Source organism: Epinephelus fuscoguttatus, linkage group LG20, assembly GCF_011397635.1.
Source record: "Epinephelus fuscoguttatus linkage group LG20, E.fuscoguttatus.final_Chr_v1".
Taxonomy (NCBI): domain Eukaryota; kingdom Metazoa; phylum Chordata; class Actinopteri; order Perciformes; family Serranidae; genus Epinephelus; species Epinephelus fuscoguttatus.
The window spans coordinates 38,717,170-38,726,271 of record NC_064771.1 but is presented as its reverse complement, the minus strand read 5'-3'; the positions used below and the strand labels follow the sequence as shown (position 1 = coordinate 38,726,271).

At 42.1% G+C, this 9,102-nt stretch overlaps 1 protein-coding gene across 2 annotated transcripts in view; it reads left to right on the top strand.

Moving 5' to 3' along the window:
* Positions 1 to 5,948: 5,948 nt before the first annotated feature.
* LOC125880395 (transmembrane protein 150A-like) overlaps positions 5,949 to 9,102 on the top strand; it is a 39,147-nt gene continuing 35,993 nt past the window's right edge. Inside the window, exon 1 of one of the 2 annotated variants that reach the window (XM_049562818.1) lies at positions 5,949 to 6,265. The gene's annotated coding sequence lies outside the window, so the exon portion shown is untranslated. The remainder of the gene's footprint in view (positions 6,266 to 9,102) is intronic. The other variant, XM_049562819.1, reaches the window with a different exon arrangement.

Genomic DNA, 9,102 nt, shown 5'->3' with positions numbered 1-9,102 from the left:
TAACGGTTTTAAAACGTTTCAGTTCATTGTGTCAGACGGGAAGATTTCTTTGTTGTCATGTCACAGATAATGACATTTAATCAAGTCTTAACCCTTTAAGAACCTGAAAACCTGACCCTGGAGCAGTTGGCTTGATTTTGTTGTTTTTCAAAACCTTGGAAGAAGGCAGCGAGAAACAAAACTAGAAATGACCCAAAGAAATTGGTTTAAAGAGTAAATTAATAAAAAGACAATTTATTAAAATAACAAAATAGAAACAAAGAAGTATGACCATAATAATTCTGTACCATAATTTAAAATATGTGATAATAATAATTAGAAATATGTTTCCTTAGTTTGAAAAAAAAGAAATTGCACTTCAGGGTTCAAAGGTTTAAAAACTTGTGAAAAAAGAAAAGTGACGTCTCTCCAGGTTTCAGAGTTAAAAGAGAAACTAACTGTTCATATAATGTACCAAAAAAAACTTTTTGGAATTTCAAACTGATTGACAGTTCAACTCCTAAATTTCAGTCAATCCAACAATTATTTAAGAGTAAAAAAATTGTTCCAGACTATCTGCAGATTAGTTTCTGTTTCTACGTTTTGGGTTTATAGATCTCATATATTAGTCATCATGCTTGGACTGAAGGCCGGGCGCTACGCCTCTGCGATGGTGATGTCCAGCCATTGGTAGTAACTGGTGGCAATGAGCGAGCCAGTGGAAAACACACATGCACTAAACATGTATGCACAACTGGACCGGCCTGCCACAACAAAGCACAGAGAAGCTCAGATGACAGCACGTACAGAGTGAGTGTGGCTTCAGTCTGTGCTCTGCTCTCCACCACATCTTTACACAGCAAATAAAGGTTTGCTGCTATATTAACGCTCAATCTGAAAATGAAAGTTTTAACACAGGATTTCTACACTGTGCTACTGATACTTTTGTTTTAAGGCCCAGTGTGGAGGATTTAGAGGGATCTGTTGGCAGATATGGTACATAACACTCAAAACTATGTTTTGATTAGTTTATAGTCTCCCGAAACTAAGAATCATTGTTTTCATTTCCTTTTGACGGGTTCAGACTGCATGATATCAGCTTGATTATAAGTCTACGCAGTGTCACATGGTGTCGGCTCAGATTGTGAACACGTGTCGTACTGTACTCCCATAATCCTTTGTTTTATCCTGTGCAGTGCGTCATAGTGGGCGACAACTGATGCCACATCTGGGACGCCTCATGACGTCCCGACAAAAAGCTTACCATGTTTGATTTTTTTTCTTTTTTCTTTTCCTCAACCTCACCACTAGATGTCACTAAACCCTACACACTGGACCTTTAATCAGTCATTACTGGGAGCTGTTTTAGTCTTGTGTGTATCACAGCCACACCCCCCGCCCCCTCTCCTCTGCTGATGATTGATTGCGGAGAGTAATAATCCATCTCTCTGATATCCTCCGTCCTCCACACTGAGGACCAGTTAACTCCCTGAGTACAGTGTAAGCACATGAATCTGTCTTGCAGACAGTTAAGACCCTGCAGCAGCCTCACAGTGTCTGTCCTGTAAACGTCCAGGCTGAGATATGAAGCTGTGTGAGGTCTGTGGGCTGACGGAGGACAAAGCTCTGTGTGCTCAGCACATTAGTCTCCCAGCTGTGGGTGGAGGTGACACCAGAGGACACCAGAGGACACCAGAGGACGGACACACTGTGAGGAAGCTTTGATACTCTGCAGCCCAGACAGGATTACGGTCACGACTCTTCTGACTATATTTAATATTTGAGACAGTTCATGTTTTTCACTGAAACTAAATCTCATCAGGTTCAAAGTAAAATAATCACTGCTGATGGAGCAGGACTGGGCGATGGAACTAAATAACCGTGTAACTGTACTCAAGTACAACTTTGAGGGACTTGAACTCTACATTTTACTTTTACTCTGCTGCATCTTGGAGGCAAATCATGTTCTTTTCACTTCACACACATGTACATATCTAAGTTATCTACCTCCATAACATACACACACATGTACACACATACACACACGTACACACATACACACACGTACACACATACACACACATGTACACACATGCACAGACATGTACACACATGCGCAGACATGTACACACATACACACACATGTACACACATGCACAGACATGTACACATATACACACACATGTACACACATGCACACACATGTACACACATGCACACACATGTACACACATGCACACACATGCACACACATGCACACACATGTACATATCTAAGTTATCTCACACATATTTATAAAAATGCTGTTTTGTTTTCATCTCACTAACACAGTCTTCAGATGATCAGACACTGTTGCAGTCAGTTACACACTACAGTGATCAATACAAAATACATTTGTAAAAACCCCTATTTTAGGAGATAGCTGGTCTAGTGCTAGACTTTTTTGCCAGACATTTTTATGTAAGGGATCATTTAGATGACAAAAAGATATTGTCAAACCCACAACATTCTTCATGATTACTTTGAGGTACACAGAGAAAGTACACAAATACAACAAACAAACACAACACTGATTGCTGCAGACTGAAAATATTGATTTCTTACCACACTCAGTTACAGTAACAGATCAACAATGAAAATCAGAACAAAACAGTAGTTTTTCTTACTACTGTAAAGTGTAGACAAATAAAAACTCCTCTGTTGGGTTTAGGAATGGGGAGCATGGTGGAAGGTATAAGACTGCAAATTCAGTGTGCTCATGGAACCAACTGTGGACCAGAGCAGATCGATGGAAAGAGACATTGTCCCAAACGACAATGTGCTGCATGTGGTCCACTTGGTTTACAGTAAGCACCTGTGTGCTTCCACACCAGGTGGATGTGATCATCTAATTCGTTCATCAGTGTGGTCGTTGACAAGCCGGGGCTTTGTAATGACAAGGAGGTAACCTCACAATCCTGATCTGTGTCTACGGTGTGATAATGCGTGTAGAGTTTTGCAAAAAGTGTGAAGCTGAGTCTGTGCTTATTGTTGTGCAACTATGGACAGGTGTTTTGCTTCTTGAGTGTAAAGAGCTGTTAACTGTGTGAAAATTTTCATTTTAGTGCGTAAACAACTGTAAAAAACTGTAATGCATGTGTTGGTCCTGTGTGTGCATGTGTGTGTGTGTGTGTGTGTGTGTGTGTGACAACAGAGTGAAAAAATTGAATTTTCCCTCAGGGGACTAATAAAGTAAATCTTCTTCTGTAATACATACACACAACCACACGTCTCCACAAATGATGTAATACATACCAAGCACACACACACACACACACACACACACACACACACACACACACACACACGCAGTATGTATGTATGTACAGAGGCAGGTGAGTGGGCAAAACAAGTAGCAGCATAAACGTTGAGGTGAATAAATGATATTAATAGTTATAATGACTGCAACAGTGATGAGAGTAAATATTAATATAAATATATGATGAATAATTCCTCATCAGCGTTGTGTGGCCCCGACTGGGCCGATCTGATCGACCAGGCTCACGGCCGGCCCTGAAGCAGGCACCACATTGGCCCAGTCTCTCCCTCTGTTCCCATCCCTCCCTGAGGCTGAGTTGTTCCCATCTCTTTGGGAATTCCAAGGTTTGTAGTTTTCTCTCTTCGACGTTAATGTTTCTGTCATCCAGTGTGTTTAAGATAAGTTTTAAATTCTGAAATATTATGCTGTGATTATTTTCTGTTTCATTATTAAAACTTTGCCAAACAATGTGACGGTGTTACTGATCTCTGATCTGCTGCTGCTCAATTCTCCTAAAATGACTCTTTGTAAGTTGACTGTGTATCAATTGATCGATTATCGAAGGTATCAATAATTATCACCCAATAATATCATACATATGATTGTGAAAGTGGCCATTCTGCATAGAGACTACTTTTACTTTGGGTATTTTAAGTAGAGTTGCTAATATTTTTGAACTCAGGACATTTACCTGTAACACAGTGTTTCTACCTGAGCACGTCTTCCTCCTCTGCGCACCTGTAGCTGTTCATACAGGAAGTTGGTCACAGCAGAGTCACCATGAAGTCACCACGAGGACACAACTATTATTTAGTTATGCTGAGGGAAGACAAACAGTCTCACGTGCAGCTCCACACTGCAGCATCATGAGCAGGTCGTGCCCGTTTGTCACAATGTAAATCCTGCAGCGCCCCCCTGTGGCGGCCACAGCTCAGTGTCCCCGCTGCAGCAGCTTCAGTGCAGCTCTGTAAGTGGCGCCATTTATTCAGACTGAAACACATGCTCATTGAAAACAGCTGTGGGGACCTCCGCACTGTGACGCACGCGAGGAGCCACGTGATGTTGCCTTCACGTGCCATGAGGAGAACATAAACATATCTCTGATTATGGGATGTTTTTCTCTTCTTCATGTGTTTTTTGTTTTAACCTCAGAATCAAACATTTGTCATGTTTCTCTGCATCTTCTCACTGAACTTGTTACTACATTGCATTTATCTGACTGCTGTTACGTTGCCTGACACAGTTAGTTCACAGGGCTCTGTGCATGCTGCCAGTATGAGGAACATGAACAGGTAATGTGCATCTGATGAATAATGTCCTCAGGTATTGATCCCAAGCACACAGTCCGTGTGGGAGCTTGTCACCTTAAACTCTCTCAACGGTCAGAATAATCCTAGAATCTCAGAATGTTGGTGGTTTTAAACATGACCAAAATATAATTATCATCCGCCTGCACACAGAGTCTGCAGCAGCTGTTGTTGTTGTTGTTTACCTGATTGTTTGTATTTTGTATGTGATGTCGTTTCAGTCTTTTTATTGTTTGCAACACGGAGATCTAAACTTTCTAAATTCATTCCAACATGATGATTTTCATATATGTTTTACTAAAAGAGCAAAAATGAGAAAAAGTCCACACCTCAATAAATAAATAAATAAATAATAATAATAAATAAAATAAATGATGTGTAGATTTGTTTTCTTTTGTTCCTGTCACCTCACGTCTCCTCAGAGTAACACATGGATCCATCAGCATGAACAGTTTGATAATATATAATATAATAACAGCCCATATCAGTCACAGGGCAGCTTTTGTTTTTACTTCAGAGTCTGTACTTTTACTTCGGATACTTCCAGAAGAGTGTTTTGCTTGTCAAACTTTGAATGCTGGACTTTTAAAGAGTGTTTAAACATTGTTTGGTGACGCCTGGCCTCGTGCACACAGGACAATAGAGGCAACAGTAACAAGCAAATAAATAAAGTAATAAATTAATTTTTAAAAAAGGAAAAATAAGACAACTATTAAATCACAGAGGAGTGCAGCAGCAGTAATTAAAGATCAGGATGACGATGGTTAAATTAAAAGTGACATTAAACCAGCAATAAATATATTTTGTGAGATTCAGACCAAGTTTATTCAGACTGATCAGTGCAGGTTCACACGTGTTGCACACTGACTTGTTTCAATGTTTAATATCAGAAAAAACAAATCAAATGATCCACTTCAAAACCTGAACTTTTCCAGTCTCACATCACACAGACCATCATGCACCTCTGTCACCACAGACACTGGATCTTCCAGAGGGGCACCTGAAGGCATCATATCCGCTTTCCAGGAAAACTTTTGGAGCTTGTTTGAGTGAAGCAAAGAAAACAGCACTCCAGTTTGCCACTCTGCAGAAGCGACGCATGAATCACCTGCAGTCCGACTGTGCAATCTGTTTCCAGGAACTAGACACAATGACAACACCTGAACGCAGCTGATCACACACACACTTTAACACTGTCCGCACAGCTCCACACACTGTCAGACACGAGATTATAAACTCATATAAAGAAGACAGAACATTAATACTGAGCACAAAGTGATGAGAAGTGTGTTTAGAGCAGCTCAGTGTGTCAGCTGTTCCTCTCAGAGGGCAGAAACATGTGAGTGAGTGTGGACACTGGGAGGAGTTTAACTTCCTGTCTCCAGCTGCTCTGTGCACACAGGCTCAGAACCACCAGGCTGCTGACACACACACACACACACACACACACACACTCAGAGAGCAGCCTCAGCCACGGAGATGAATGAAACCAGTCTGTGGTGATCGTGAAGGAATAAACCTGCATCAGATCTGTCCTGTGTTGGACCATGACCCCGGCTGCAGCAGCAGCTGATGCTCAGGACCTCACACACACTGCCACTCTCTGCAACTTCTCCTCCAGGCTGGAGGAGCTCAGATGAGGAGGACACACTGAAGCTTTTTTCCACCCAGCAGACCAGAGGTGAGACAGAAAGCATGACACTGTGTCTCAGTTCACAGGTGAAACAGTCCCAGGTGAAGCATGGACAGGTAGGAAGGAGCAGCTCTGTACAGAGTCAGTTAAACCAGAGGAGACAAACAGGAAACTGTCACAGTGACTTTAAAGTTTGTTTCATGAGTGGAGGTGAAGTTTCTGCTTTGTTCACACAGACTGAGAATAATGAATGAACTCAGAGACACTGCAGGGACACGTCTGTCTTCTGCTCTTTATTTCTTTATTTCAGTTTACAGAGACGTATTGAACGGAGTTACAAGAGACATTCGGAGCATTTAATTGATGATCAGAGTAGTTAGGGTGATATTGTCTCTGGTCTGAGCATCATTCACAGCGTGCTCCTTTAAACAGCTCTTACATGTGTGCACAGCAGCTGTTTTATGAATTTCTTGTGTTCAACAGATGAATATAAAAACAGGCAGCACTGTAAATTTGCTGGAGTTTATGGATCAATTAATAACAAGTATGGACTGTAGTGAGTATCATCCAAGGCTGGAGACAGGATTAAAGGGACGTGCGTAGTTTAAAACATTAGTAAAGTAAAAGTCTGACGGTTCAGCTGAAACACACTGAGACACTTCTCACTGTGTTTCAACTGCTTTGTGCTTATTTCATTAAAAGCTGAGGTGTAAAGTTCAGCACTGACCTTTGAAACACAGACTGAGAGAAATTAAAAGCAGCTGTCCCGGAGCTTTCACGTACACAACATGATCTTCATCAGCAGATAGAAATTGCCCAGCAGCACTTACGGAAAAAAAGATGTTTAAATTTCCATTTTTTTCCGGAGCACTTGAACAACTTGTCGTCTGTGTTTGCTTCAAAGCTGAAGTCTGCAGAAATATTATAAAGACTTTAATGTGTTAATGTCAGAGGAGCTGAGACGTCAGTCAGTTGACAGACAGACAGACAGACAGACAGACAGACAGACAGACAGAAGAGTTTAAGTCATTCTTCAAGCAAAAACACCAACACAATCATCAGTTTTGAGGACTTCTTGTTTCTGTGTGTCCTGTGTGATCGTGTATACAGCGCATTTTGGCAGCGAGGCAACTCAAAGTGCTTAAAGTACATTAAACATTAAAAACATTGAGACAAAGTGCAGAAAAAACACATTATAAACATTATTACAGATCCAGAGATAATAGAAAATGAGAAAAGAGGCAGGTATAAAAAAGAAGAATAAAAGTCACAGTGCAGTGTAAGAAATGAATATTTGGTTTCATAAGAGGCAGCAGAACACAGGGAAGGCTTCTGAAAGCTGCAGCAGACCTGCAGGTTTCTGGAGTTTGTTCCAGATGTGGAGCATAAACACTAAACGCTGCTTCTTCATGTTTAGTTTTGACTCTGGCGACACGACGCAGACGTGTCCCAGGTGACCTGAGAGGGCTCGACGGTTCATACTGTAGTGTGAATCAATCATTTTGGGGGTTATGGATCAAACAAACTATTGAAGGACTTCAACTTTTTGAATATTTTATAAACTAAAAATCAATGAATAAAGTAAATAATCAACACATTGCTGGATGTTAAGAATCACTAGCTGCAGCTGTAACTTCATTTAAAGGTCCTGAATCCACTTTTAGAATCTCTGTTCTGTCTTAACATGTCACATATGAATAAGTTAACGTGTTTAATGTAACAGCTCCAGGCGCCAGGTGTGTTACCTGAGAAACACTGTGCACACTGTAGACAGAGGGGCAGGAACAGGACGTTAAGAGGACCAAACCAGAGGTGGAGATCTTCAGGGGGACTCAGGGGCCACGACCCCTCAGTACTTATAATTAGAGCCTGTTTCTGACTCAGTGTTTGAGCTGCACGACTGGTTTTAGAGTCAGACTGAGTTTCAGCAGCAGCTTCGTCAGGTGTCATGTCCTGTGCAGTGTGCAGAGCTGATGAAGGCTCCATCAGCTGCTCCCGACCGGCTGTCGGATGTTCAGAGGAATTTCTGATCTTCAGAAACTTTGGTTGGGCTGTTGTTGAAGCAGAGCCACGAGTTGATCCTCCAAGATCACTGGCCTCTTTCTCACTTAATCAAATCACTCATACATCAGTCGCCCAGTGATGCTCAACTTGTGGCCTGTGGGCCAAATCTGGCCGGTGACAGGGTGCCAGGTGGCCTGTGGATCAGTTTTTACTCCACAGTTAAAATAACAAAGGGCCAGGGGACATTTCCACCAGACTGAATGTCCTCAAATCCTAGAAACACACCTGCGTACACCTGAGCTGCTGCACGGGGCTGTGACTGGGTTTGTTTCTTGGCAAAGATGAGTGATGACAGCAAACGTCAAAAGGTTTAAAGCAGGTAAATTCAATATTTTATACTGGTTCATTAACTGGCCCCTGTCCTCCCGTCATGTTGCAAAAGTGGCCCCTGGACCGAATTAGTAGGGCATCCCTGGTGCAGCCTCAAAGCAGCTTGTTCCTTGGTGCTGATAATGTGTGTGTGAGACGGAGATAAAGAGACAGAAACCTGCAGAGCTGGAATCAGAACTTGGACTCACCTGTTTCTGCAGAAACTGTCTTTTTGGGAACTCTGTGTCCACATACATGAGCCACACCTCTGTTACCTGCCTGCAGCCCCGCAGCTTTCAAATGAATCTTTACTGACAGCTGTCGACAGCCACAAGAGTCTGCAGGTGCCGACAGACTGTTTATTTTTTATTCTCTATTTCACTCACAGTGTGAGCACTCAGGACCCCGGACCCTCTGCTGAGCACGTGTCCCCTTAAATGTTGAAACGAATCCTCTGTCTTTGGGCTCAGCAGCTCCTTTTGGGCCCTGGGCCCCCTGGGAGGTTCATCTGA